The sequence below is a fragment of the Chiloscyllium plagiosum genome, unplaced genomic scaffold (assembly GCF_037043375.1).
Source record: "Chiloscyllium plagiosum isolate Xiang-an unplaced genomic scaffold, Cpla_swu_hap1 HiC_scaffold_1, whole genome shotgun sequence".
In the NCBI taxonomy this organism is placed as follows: Eukaryota; Metazoa; Chordata; class Chondrichthyes; order Orectolobiformes; family Hemiscylliidae; genus Chiloscyllium; species Chiloscyllium plagiosum.
Window position 1 is genome coordinate 2,893,190 of NW_028270139.1, and position 13,188 is coordinate 2,906,377.

The window sequence follows — 13,188 nt, forward strand, 5'->3', positions numbered from 1 at the left end:
CAATTAAATAGCTTTATAATAGGACAATGCTCTGAAAATCCTCATATAACTCTGTAGTGTTATACTTTCTCCCAGTAGAACTAATTTTGAGTAGCTTTTGTGTCTGCCCAGTTCCACATACAATATGTGAATTCATTTGAAAAGATCACATTTCAAAAGTATACATATTCATTTTGAAACATTAAATCATGTTGATATTCTCACACTGAGATTTAGATCCCAAATGCTCAATTAAAAGTGACATTACTTTTAGATGTAACGTCATTTTTTATTGAACACTGAAACATAAATCAAATATGATTTAATGTTTCAAAATAAATATTTATGTACTTTTGAAATGTGATCTATTCAAATGAATTCACATATTAATAGAAAAACAAAGGATTTGTTAATTAACAGCAAAACAGAAAGGATCACATGGATGGAATCAAAAATAATATGGAGAAATCGGTTGTTTCTCTGAAGCTAAAATCTCAATGCACTTGCAATAACAAAAAAACCAAAGACGTCTGAGAAAAAAAATAGTTCTGACCAGCATCGGGAGAAGTTCAGTGCCTATTGCAAGGTTCCACTATAATGCACAGTATAAACAAGTTTGCATCAGTTTGCATCTGATAACTCAACGCGCAATTGGTTTCATATCATGAAGAGTACAAGTGATGACCCATGGAAGTGGCAAAACGTGTGAAGGCAGCCTGTGAAATACATTCATACCATTTAGCAGCCAGTTACAGAGCCTCATACACCCATAATATTCTATTTTGGTGCAGTTGATCAGTAGGTTAGTTAATGAGCCTTTACATAAATTGGTAGTGACTGAAAGGAGGAAGGATTGAAGGGAGTTTAAATAGGAGACCAAACTTTAAACTAAAAGAAATTGAAGAAAAGGTAATCTTGTGAACATATGTGGCTCTGTCCAACAGTCTGGAGATGAACAATTAAAAAAGTGGGAAGAGCTGTTTGATGGAATACAGAAATGTATATACAGTACAGGAGACACCCTTTGGCTTATCAATTCCATACTGACAAAGCCATACTAAATCTACACTCTTCCCACTTTCCAGCACTAGACCTACAGCCTTGAACGTTATGACATTTCAGGTTCTCCTCCAAGTATTATAAATTTGGGAGGTTACCTGCCTCAACTCCTCTCCTTGGTAGTATATTCCAGACCCCTACTAATTCTGGGTGAAAAGCCTTTCCCTCAAATCCCCTCTAATCTTCCCGGCTTTCACTTTATGATTATGCCCCCTTGTAACTGACTCATTAACTAAGGGGAACAACTATCTTTACTCGCCTTGTGCCTGCTCCTCATAACCTTGTTCATCTCCATCAAGTCCCACCATAACGTTCTTTGCTCCAAAGGAAATAACCTGAACTTTCCACCCTCTCCATATCTGAAGTGCTCCATCCCAGACAATATCCTGGTGAATCTCCTCTGCACACAGCCCAGTGTAATCATATCCTTTTCATTGTGCGAAGATCAGAACTGCACATAGTGCTCCATCTGTGGCCTAACCATAGTCCTATACAGCTCCAACATAACCATCTGCTCTTATAATCTATGCCATAACTGATAGAGGCGAGCAGCCACAATACTTTCTTAACCACCTTATGAACCTGCCCTGCCACCTTCAGGGCTTTATGGATAAACATCCCAAGATCCCTTTCATCTTCCTAGTGTCCTATTCATTAAGTACTCCTTTGTCAGGGTTAAATTTCTTCTGCCACTAATCTGCTCATCTGAAAAATCCAGATGTAACCTGGGATTTTCTACCTCACTGTCAACCACACAGCCAAACTTCATGTCATCCATAAAGATACTAATCATCCAACCTGCACTCTCATCGACATAATTTATACATATCACAAACACTAATGGACCTAGCATTGAGCCCTATGGTACACCACTGGACACTGGCCTCCAAATACAAAAACAGCCTGAACCACCATCCGGTCTCTTGTCACTAAGCCAATTTTGGATCCAACTTGCCAAGTCACCCTGGATCCATTGTGGTTTTACTTTCTTTATCACTCTCCCATGTAGGACCTTGTCAAAGGCTTTGCTGAGTTCTATATAAACTGCATCAACTGCACTATCCTCATCTACACTTCAAAATTCTGCAACAGAGGATGGGAATGGTACTGAATAAATGTGGGTTCTTTCTGCTTTTTTAAGCAGTTGTTCAGACAGAGAAAAATGCTTCCACTTTAAAAAAAAGTGTTGGAGAAACTCAGTAAGTCTGGCAGCATTTATAAAGACCAAAAGAGAGTTAACAGATTCCAATATAATTGAACAGTTCCAACAAAAAGTAATATTGAACTCAAAAAAATTAATTGCATTTTCTCCTCACAGATGCTGACAAAGTTGCTGAGTTTTTCCAGCACTTACTGTTTTCTACTTTAGATCTCCAGCATCTGGAATAATTTGTTTTTATCTATTTGAAACAGTTTTGTACAATGAAAAAAATGCAAAAATCTTTTGTTGCAATGACTTTCCATCAAAAGGTAGTTATACACATCGTAGGACTCTGCAATAATTGCCTGTTTGTAATTCAGTAAATTTGGAGTGCAAGTTAAACTGCATAGACTGAAATAACTGCTACCATGCTATGAAGTACTAAGCGCTGTGTGTGCATTGTAGAAATTAGAACAGATGGAAATGATTAACATATAGAAAGGATTTCTGTGAAATTGTCCTATTTCAATTTCTATTATCAATTCAATATTTATGCTTTTGCTGGAGTTGATACTTAAAACATACAATATATACCTGTCTTCACTTCAATCTGAACACTTAGAACAAATTTGTCAACTTTTAATCAGTCTTCCTTTATGCTGTGCCAAATCCACTAGCCTTAATAAATTTTGCTAAGTTAAACACAATCTGCATATGGTTCCGACAATACAAAATCAATAAATTTCACTTTCAGCAAAGTCTGCTCTCAACACATCTGCCTTTTCCCAGTTTGTACTATCCATTAAACTTATTTATAGCACCTCATGCATAAAGAACTTGTGGAACAGTTGCAATTGAATGACTACTGCTGAATAATGGATGCAAGAGAAAGAACAATCAAGTTGACACACAATGGTCAAACTGTAAGGGCAAAGTTCAACTGGTTCATTAACATCAACCAAACCCTGATTAGGTTACAACCTTCAGCTTTTGCCTCTTAAAAAAAGACCTACACAAGATTACAACAACACAATGCAACACTCCCTGTAACATCGCAATGACAAAACCCCAATGAAACATCCACTTAAGTGAAGCAATCCTTTCACAGAGATTGCTCTTACCAACCTAAAGGACTAGCCACATTACCATACATCAGGAGCATTTCAGAACTGACAGCCAGACTACTGCGACCACTAGGACTTATAACAGCACACAAACCAACAGCCACTCTCAGACAACAACTCACCAGAACGAAGGACCCGATACCCAGCATGAGCAAAACTAATGTAGTGTACAAAATCCCATGCAAGGACTGCACAAAACACTATATAGGACAAACAGGAAGACAGCTAACGATCCGCATCCACGAACATCAACTAGCCACGAAACGACACAACCAGCTATCCCTAGTAGCCACACACGCAGATGACAAGCAACATGAATTTGACTGGGACAACACTACCATTATAGGGCAAGCCAAACAAAAAACAGCCAGGGAATTCCTGGCATGGAAGCATGGCACTCATCCACAAACTCCATCAACAAACACATCGACCTGGATCCAATATACCGGCCACTACAGCGGACAGCTGAAACTGACAACCGGAAGCGGCAGGGACAGGCCACTATAAATGCCGGAGGAAACACCACAGAAGCGCTTCACAGGAGGCTCCCAAGCACTGAGGATGTCACCTAGACAGAGGACTAAAGGTTTGCAACAAAAACTTCCAGCTTAGCGAACAGAACCACAGCAACGAGCACCCGAGCTACAAATCTTCTCACAAACTTTGAATTGCTCTTACCAGCCACAAAACAATCAGCAAACAAAACAATGTGGAGGATCCTCAACTAAATATCTCCCTCTAAGCCACAATTAATGGCTATATCAATAAAACATACAGCAGGAAAGGCACAGCAGGTCAGATAGCATTGGAGGAGCAGGAAAATCTACGTTTTGAGTTAGAAACTTTCAACCTATCATCATCGCACCTACCTTTCCCGCATCCACCTATCACCATCTCACCTATCCTTCCCCCAACCACACCCCCCCATTTATTTCGGAGTTCCCTTCCTCCTCCCCAGTCCTGAGGAAGGGTCCTGACCTGAAATGTCGACTTTCCTGCTCCTCTGATGGTATCTGACCTGCTGTGCCTTTCCCGCTCCATATTTTATCAACTCTGACTTCCAGATCTGCAGTCCTTACTGTCTCAAAATTTACATCAGCTATTACTGGAGAACCATCAACTCAGAAGCTGAACTTTGGTTTGCCTGAAAGCTGTTAATTTTCCAGTGCAAAGAGCTGTTGATGAACAAGTGTTGCAGACTGACAGGCTCTAAGGTCCAGGACTACACACCCTGAGGGATGCATTAAAGCTTGCCACAGAGGGAACAGTCATTGTTTACTGGCTCTCTCCCAGCAGGAGAAGATGCTAGTTATTTGGTGAGTACTGGTAAGTGACTCAAGTTTATTTGATATCAATATAGTATAGCAACTGGTAGTAAAGTCAATAAAATTTATAAAATGCAAATAAATATAAAATATTTTAAAAGTTTCTTAAAACATACAAAGGATGGTAGAGCAGGTGATGTGTCACAGTTGCAATATGTGGGTTTGAAGTGCAAGCAGCTTCATCTCAGGCCATGAACAGAAAGCTGATCCACAGATACTGTGATGCATCATGGAGAAGGAAAGTTCCCTGCATTTTTAGATCAGGAGGCAGTCACACTTCTTAGGATTGAGTCATCTGATTTGGTCATTGTTAAGTGACAGGAGTGTGAGACTGTGAGTGAGACAGGTAAAGGGACCCACAGGGCAGAAGCTCAGGAGCCTCAGCTTTTACAATTCTCAAACAGGTTCTCAATTCACTCAACTTCGCTTGATGAGAGTAAGAGCTGTAATGTGTAAAGTGAACTGACCGTGGTACAGGGTAGAGAGGTAAGAAACAATGTAATGGTAGGAACGGATAGTGACGGGCATTGATACCATTCTCTGTGCTGAAGTACATTAGTCCAGATGGCGGTGTTGTCTACCAAGTGCCAAGGCTCAATACATACTCAGGGATAAAAAGGAACATGCAGTGGGAAGGGGAACATCCAATGTAAATTCCAACAACATAGGTAGGACAAAGGAGGAGATTCGACAAAGTCTACCATTACACTGTTCCTACCATTACATTGTTTCTTACCTCTCTACCCTTTTGAATAGTTTCCTGTACCATGGTCAGTTCACTTTACACATTGCAGCTCTTACTCTCATCAAGCTAAGTTGAGATCTAGGCAGCAGATTAACAATCAGAGTCTCAAAGGTTATAATTGCTGCATTATCACCCACTCCAAGTGCAAAATGAAATAGGGCAAATCAAATCAGAGAGATGAATATACGGCTTGAAGACTGGTGTGGGAGAAGTGGGTTCCAATTCATGGAGAAAGTGGCATCCATACCAATTGGATCGTCTCCAGATGAACTGTGATGGGGCTGGTCTTCTTGCATCCAACTTAACTAAAATAGTAGAGGGGATCTTCAACTATAAGGGATCAAGGGATCAATTTTGGGAAGGTCTGATAAATCAAACAGTAGTGACAAGGCCAAAAATAAAAGTTTGAATAGGGAAATATAATAACACCGTGATAGCATAGGATAGAAAATAAAAATGTTACAATCAACCAACAGGTAAGAATAGAATTTACAAAGACAATAGAAGGACAAATCTAAAGGCTCTATACAAGAATGCACAAAAGCATTTAAAACAAAATTCAACTGATGGACTGAGAGTAAATAGAAATCCAGAAGTACTATCAAGTAACTATCAGCTATTACAGAGATATAGCTCCAGAATGACATGAATTGTGACCAGAGTCTTGACAGAAAACTAGGAAAAGGTGGAGAGGAACTGTTGGTTAATGATGGCATGAGCACAACCAAGAGGGATGATCTAAATGCATGAAACAAAGATTTGGAAACAGTTTGAAAAGGAATGAGAAATGATAAATGGATGATGTATAGGCCCCATAATTATAACCACACAGTAGGGTGGAGTATAAAGGAAGAAACTTGTCAGCTTGTCAGAAAGACACATGATAATCATCAGATTTTAAATAATCATATTCAGAAAGCGAGGGGGAGAAGAAAACAGGAAGCTCCAGGCCAGCTTGACAGATATTAAGCCTAAGAGAAAACGTTATATGCTATTTAAGAAGTTGTAACAAGGCACTTGGATAAGTTCAAGGTAATCAGACAGAGTCAATGTAGATTTGTGAAAGGAAATCATATTTAACCAATTTATTGCAGTTCTTAAAGCAAGTTAACATATGGTGTGAATAAAGGAGACAATTAGTGGATATTCTATATTTCGAATCAGAATTCATTTGAAGATGTCAAAAGTTATTGTGGAAAATCAAAGCTAATTCTGAAGGGGAAGCATATTCATTTGGATAGCATCGGCTAGGAATATTGTGGTGAGTATCTCACCTCCTAACTCCCCAAAGCCTGTCCATCATCTGCAAGGCACAACCTAGGAGTACGATAGAATACTCTCCAATTGCTTGGATGAGTGCATCTCCACCAACACTCAAGAAGCTCAACACATTCAGGGGAAAACAGCCTGCTTGATTTGCACCACATTCACAAACATCCAATCCTTCCACCACTGATGTTTCATAACAGCAGTGTACACTACCTATAAGATGCACTGCAAAAATTCAAAGAACCTTAGAAGCACATTCTAAACCCACAATCACTTGCATCTAGAAAGACAATGGCAGCAGATACAATGGAATGCCTGCAAGTTCCCCTCCAAGCCACTCACCACCCTGACTTGAAGTATATCGCTGTTCCATCATAGTCACTGGGTCAAAATTCTAGAACTCCCTCCTTAATGGCCTTCTGGGTCAACCTACAGCACGGAGACTGAAGCCGTTCAAGAAGGCAGGCCACCAACACCACCTCAAGAGCAATTAGGGATGGGCAATAAATGCTGGCCAGCAGCGAATCCCACATCTCACAAGTGAAGAAAGAAAAAACGCCATGGCCTGCAGCTGACAGCAGCTTTACCTTTTGGGATACAGCCTCTATTCCCTGTTCCTAACTACCTGATTAGCTCCACCTCTGACTGTCTCCTTCCAACTCATTAATGTTTCTTCAGTCATCAGCAAACAGCTCTGAACAGCTTTTAGAAGATCTTATAACAAGCCCTGATCCTATTTATCGGCAGTATTGCATATATTGAACTCTACAATCAAACGTAACACCACCTTAGAGCCATCTATTCCTCAAATGTTATAATCCTGAGATTGCTGGCTCTTACACAGCACAAAATGGATATTAAAAAAGGTCTTCATCAAAGCCTAACAGTACAATACTCCATCATCTTCCCCTTTCAAACCTTTCAAAGAAAAGTTTGTATTTAGATAATATCTTTTGTGACCTCAAAGCATTCCAAAGTGCTTCACATCCATAACATTTGACTTCTTCTGACATAGTCAGTTCTTCTATAACGTGATGGTTGCGTTCTTGTGCAAACCGGCATTCTAGAATATATCGTATGTTAGAAACAGCACTTAAATCACATTACAGCCAAGACACATTTGAAGAGTTCGCGGTTTAGAAATAGTTTCCCCAATTTGTCAATTGCATCATAGAGAATTCACATTAATGAAATGCGCATTATAACAGTACACCCTGTCTAATGACTGTGGTAATATAGGAAATTAGTAGTAGATTTCCATACAAATTTTCACAAAACATGATATAAACAATTTGATCTACTGATGTGATTTTGACATGGGAAAACATATCTGTTCTTCTTCAAAATAGTCTCATGGGATCTTTTACCTCCCCCGGAGGGAGTAGATAGGACTTTGGTAAAGCATCACACCCAAAGGAATGAAACTCTTGGCAATGTAGCTGCACTTCTATATTTCACTGGATTGCTAGCCGAGATTGTAGTGCTTGGGTCTTAGAAGTGGGACTTAAAGCTACAGCCTGAATGGACAACAAAATCTCAGCTCACCAAAGGTAGAAAAGTCCACAATGTTGCAGCAACATGTAGGAAAGCTGAAATAAAATTTTATTTTCAGCCAATCATGCTGTACTGGCTGCAACCTAATTCCAAACATGCTGTGGAGATATCAACTAATTTCAACTATGTACAATATCATTACTTATCATCGGCTTGAAAAACTCCTTTGAGTCCAACTAGAACAAGTTATTCCACTTTTGGAATTCCGTGTTCAAATCTGGTCTCAGTTACAGTAAAGATGTCGTTAAACTTGAAAAGGTTCAAGAAAGATTTACAAGGATGTTGCAAGGATTGGGGGTTTGAGCTACTTGTAGAGACTGCATTAGCTGAGGCTGTTTTCCCTGGAGCATCAGAGTTGAGGGGGGACCCTACAAAGCTTGATAAAATCATGAGGGGCATGGATAGGGTAAATAGTCAAGAACTCTTCCCTAGGGTTGGTGAGCCTAAAACTAGAGGGCATAGGTTTAAGATGAGGGGAGTAAGATTTAAAAGGGACCTGAGGGGCAACTTTTTCATGCAGAAGGTGCTGCTTGTATGGAATGAGCTGCCAGAGGAAGTGGTGGAGGCTGGTACAATTATAGCAATTTAAGGCATGTGGGTATGTGAATAGGAAAGGTTTAGAGGGATATGGACCAAATGCTGGCAAATGGGACTAGATTAATTTAGGATATCTGGTCGGCATGGACAGGTTGGATCAAAGGGTCTTTGTCCCTGCTGTACATCTCTATGACTGTATAACCTCCTACACTGTTAGGGTGACGATTTCTGGTTTTATTTAAAATATTTCATTTGACAATGCCAATGTTAGCCCAAAAAACCCCAAAAAAGTGCTCCAATATTTTACAAAACTTTTCCAGCATTTCCTTTGCAGACCTGTACAAGGTCAGCAAAGAATCATCACTTGAGATGTCATCACTCTCTCACCTCAAGGTTCTACATCATCTCTCTAGCAGTACGTTTCGGATTTTTCTTCATTTTACGGATGTTGATTTGTGAACACCTATCTAAATATTCCTCTTCAGTATTCATAAAGGACTTTAAAGATAATAGGTCACCCCAAATGCTTCACAGAAGTAAAGCAACTTTTGATATCAAGCCACATATGGAGATATGAGGCAGATGGCCACAAGCTTTGAGAAATATCTGAAAAGGGGAAGGAGACAGAGAGGTGGAAGCCAATGTTATTGATTTTACCAATATCTATGGTAACTAAAGGAAATTTCAGCTCATTCAGTTCGGGATGTCAGACGAGCAATATGATAATTTATTGCCAGTTGAGGAGTCAAACAAAGAAGTAGCCAAATAAAACCAGATATGATCTGCACGTATATGCAATACCTAACTTTGCTTTCGGTTAATAAAACCAGGAAGCACCATGTAGAGAAGAAAGTAATAGATCTGTGGTTGACACCACAGCAAAACAGTTGCTAGACCTTGAAGCAAAGTCATTTCAAAAGTTACTGTGGTCAGGTTTAAGTGGATAGAAGTGGGACCAATGCAGTCCCCCTCATCTGAATGACAGTTGAATGGAGTTGTATGAGGTTATTATAGTCAACTGTGCCAAAGGCTGCAGACAAGCTGAGAAGGATAAGGAGAAATAGTTAATCTTGGTCACATTAACAAAGAATGTCACCTGACTATGATAAGAGCAGTTTTGATACAGGAGCAGGGACAGAAACCTGGTTGGAGGCATTCGCAAACGGAGTTCCAGGAATGAGGGGCTCAAAGTTGGGAGGCAACACATGTTTAAGGACGTGAACAGGAAAGAGAAACTGGGGATGGGGTGGTAGTTTGCAAGTACGGTGGGATCAAGGATGGGTCTTTGTGGACAGAAGTGATGACAACAGACATGATGGAGAGAAGGACAGTGACTCTAGAGACAGAGCTGTGAACAATATTAGTTCAACACAGGGACCAGCGTGAAATTGGATGATTAGCTGTATGATGTGAAGCAGGAAGAGAGAACAGTGGCTATGTCTTGCATCTAAGAACAGGTCTCAAGATGGCATGAGGAGAAAGGGGAAAGAGTGAGAAAGACAAGAGCTCTGACTAGGGCATAGGTGAATTTTAGAGCAAGTTTCATTCAGTGGACAATTGGGAGGGAGGGATATTGCAGATAGAGCTGATCAGAGAGTCTCAACATTAGTGACAAAGTAGTCATATAACATAACTCAGCTTTCATTGTGAAGTTGCCATCATGCCTGAATTCCTGATGAAGCGTTTTTGCCTGAAACATCGATTTTCCTGCTCCTTGGATGCTGCCTGATCGCCTGTGCTTTTCCAGCACCACACTCTCGATGATCATGCCAGAATAGCAACCTTTGCCTCACTTTGAATACTCAATCACAAACATTATAGGTTAACAGCTTCCCTGGCTCCATCTTTTATGAAGTCACATGATATTCTCAGAACTCCAAAATGTGATCTTTCCCACAGTGCAATGGATTTGTATTTTCAAATTAACAGACTGACCAGCTTCAAGGCATCCTGCTTCCCTGACCAAATGCTTTACAGACCAGTGTTAATTGCTCCTTACCTAGAGTCTTTGCAGTTTAATGTATAGGAACAAAACTACTGATCAAAGGCTAAACGTGCTGCAGTGTGTGGGAATAGAAATACTCCTGGGAATCCAGCAATGTCAGAGGGAATGGGAAGGTTGTTAAATCTAAAATCTGGATACATCTGTTCACTTGAATTCAGAATTTTAGTGAAATGGAGTAATTTACTTAATGCAAGATTTCAACAGTACTTTCAACAGTTTACATTGCTGGATGAAGAAAATAAAATACATTTCCTTTTGTATCAAAGTTAGTTAGAATGGATACTCAAAATATGAAATAAAAACAGAAAATATTGAAAATACTGAAGAGGTCGAGCAGCAGCTGTGAAGACAGAAACAGGTTGACGCTCTCCATAGTGGATCAACTGAGCATTTCCAACATTTTCGCATTTTACTATTTGTTTTTTTCCAAAGTTTTTACACAGAACTTAATCATAAGATACGTAGAGGAAATATTTCTCAAAATGAAATGCCATTTCTGATACATTCTAATTTGAAAACTCAATATAACATCATTTAACAATTATTTTAATTTAACTTAAAACAGAACATTTATTTTCCTTAAACTGCTGCAGTTTGTGAGATAGAAATGATGTTGATTCCCTGGGAGTACAGGTAAGTTATCCCATGTTTATGGGCATGCACTTATTGTATGTAAAGTGCAAAATTTCATGCCTTTATTAATCTGGTTTTAGGAAGCGCTTGCTATGTCACGGTCAGATTCAAGCTATGGTAATTCCTCATTATGCAGCACAACACTAATTTGCCAAATCCTAATTTATCCTGCTGCTTCACATCTTTCCTTCTTACTCATCAGCTGAACTTCAGTTTTCACCTGATGACTTTAGTTTTTTGATCCTTTAATTTGCTGAATGATTTCTACTTTACAGGAACCTCAGGAGTTTATGAAATTTAAACAAATGCTATATTTTCTATGTGTACTCAGATTTGCAGCACCTGCAGTATTTTGCTTCTATATAAGTATGGATTAGCCTGATTATAGAGGGAACAATACCTTCAACAACAGAACTATCTAATATGTTTAAAACATCTTCAATTTTTCTAGAAAAAGTGATTAAAGTTTTGCCTTTTAAAAGGCTAACTGTAAAATGAATCAAAGTAGTCTAGGGAAGCATGCAACATAGAAAATACTAACATCAGTACTCACAAAATACTAACTACATCAGTACTCACAAAATACTAACTACATCAGTACTCACAAAATACTAACTACATCAGTACTCACAAAATACTAACTACATCTGTACTCACAAAATACTAACTACATCTGTACTCACAAAATACTAACTACATCTGTACTCACAAAATACTAACTACATCTGTACTCACAAAATACTAACTACATCTGTACTCACAAAATACTAACTACATCTGTACTCACAAAATACTAACTACATCAGTACTCACAAAATACTAACTACATCAGTACTCACAAAATACTAACTACATCAGTACTCACAAAATACTAACTACATCAGTACTCACAAAATACTAACTACATCTGTACTCACAAAATACTAACTACATCTGTACTCACAAAATACTAACTACATCTGTACTCACAAAATACTAACTACATCTGTACTCACAAAATACTAACTACATCTGTACTCACAAAATACTAACTACATCTGTACTCACAAAATACTAACATCAGTACTCACAAAATACTAACATCAGTACTCACAAAATACTAACATCAGTACTCAAAATACTAACATCAGTACTCACAAAATACTAACATCAGTACTCACAAAATACTAACATCAGTACTCACAAAATACTAACTACATCAGTACTCACAAAATACTAACTACATCAGTACTCACAAAATACTAACTACATCAGTACTCACAAAATACTAACTACATCAGTACTCACAAAATACTAACTACATCAGTACTCACAAAATACTAACTACATCTGTACTCACAAAATACTAACTACATCTGTACTCACAAAATACTAACTACATCTGTACTCACAAAATACTAACTACATCTGTACTCACAAAATACTAACTACATCTGTACTCACAAAATACTAACTACATCTGTACTTGCGAAACTTCAAAATCTTTTGCTCAAGAGCAATAAGAGAGTACTGTCTAAACAAAACGTGCAGTATTTCAGTGAAACATTTGACTAAAACCCCATCTGTTCTCTCACCCAGATACAAAATAAGTTCAACAGCACTTGTAAAAACAGAAGTCTTGCAGCAAATAATTATCCTTCAGCCAATGGACCACAGCCAATCCTAATTTAACCCCAGACGTTCCACCTCTGGTACTATGTAAAAGTGATCATTTGCATGCACAAACTGATAATGTGCCTATCAAGTGGCCCCTCTAATCCACTCCCACTCTGTGGTCAGGGCAATTATTTAAATGTTGGAATTAAGTCAAAATAGGA

General features: G+C 38.7%; 1 protein-coding gene across 6 annotated transcripts in view; it reads right to left on the minus strand.

The window, feature by feature from the left end:
- arfip1 (ARF interacting protein 1) overlaps positions 1-13,188 on the minus strand; it is a 214,772-nt gene that overhangs the window by 90,339 nt on the left and 111,245 nt on the right. The window lies entirely within an intron of this gene.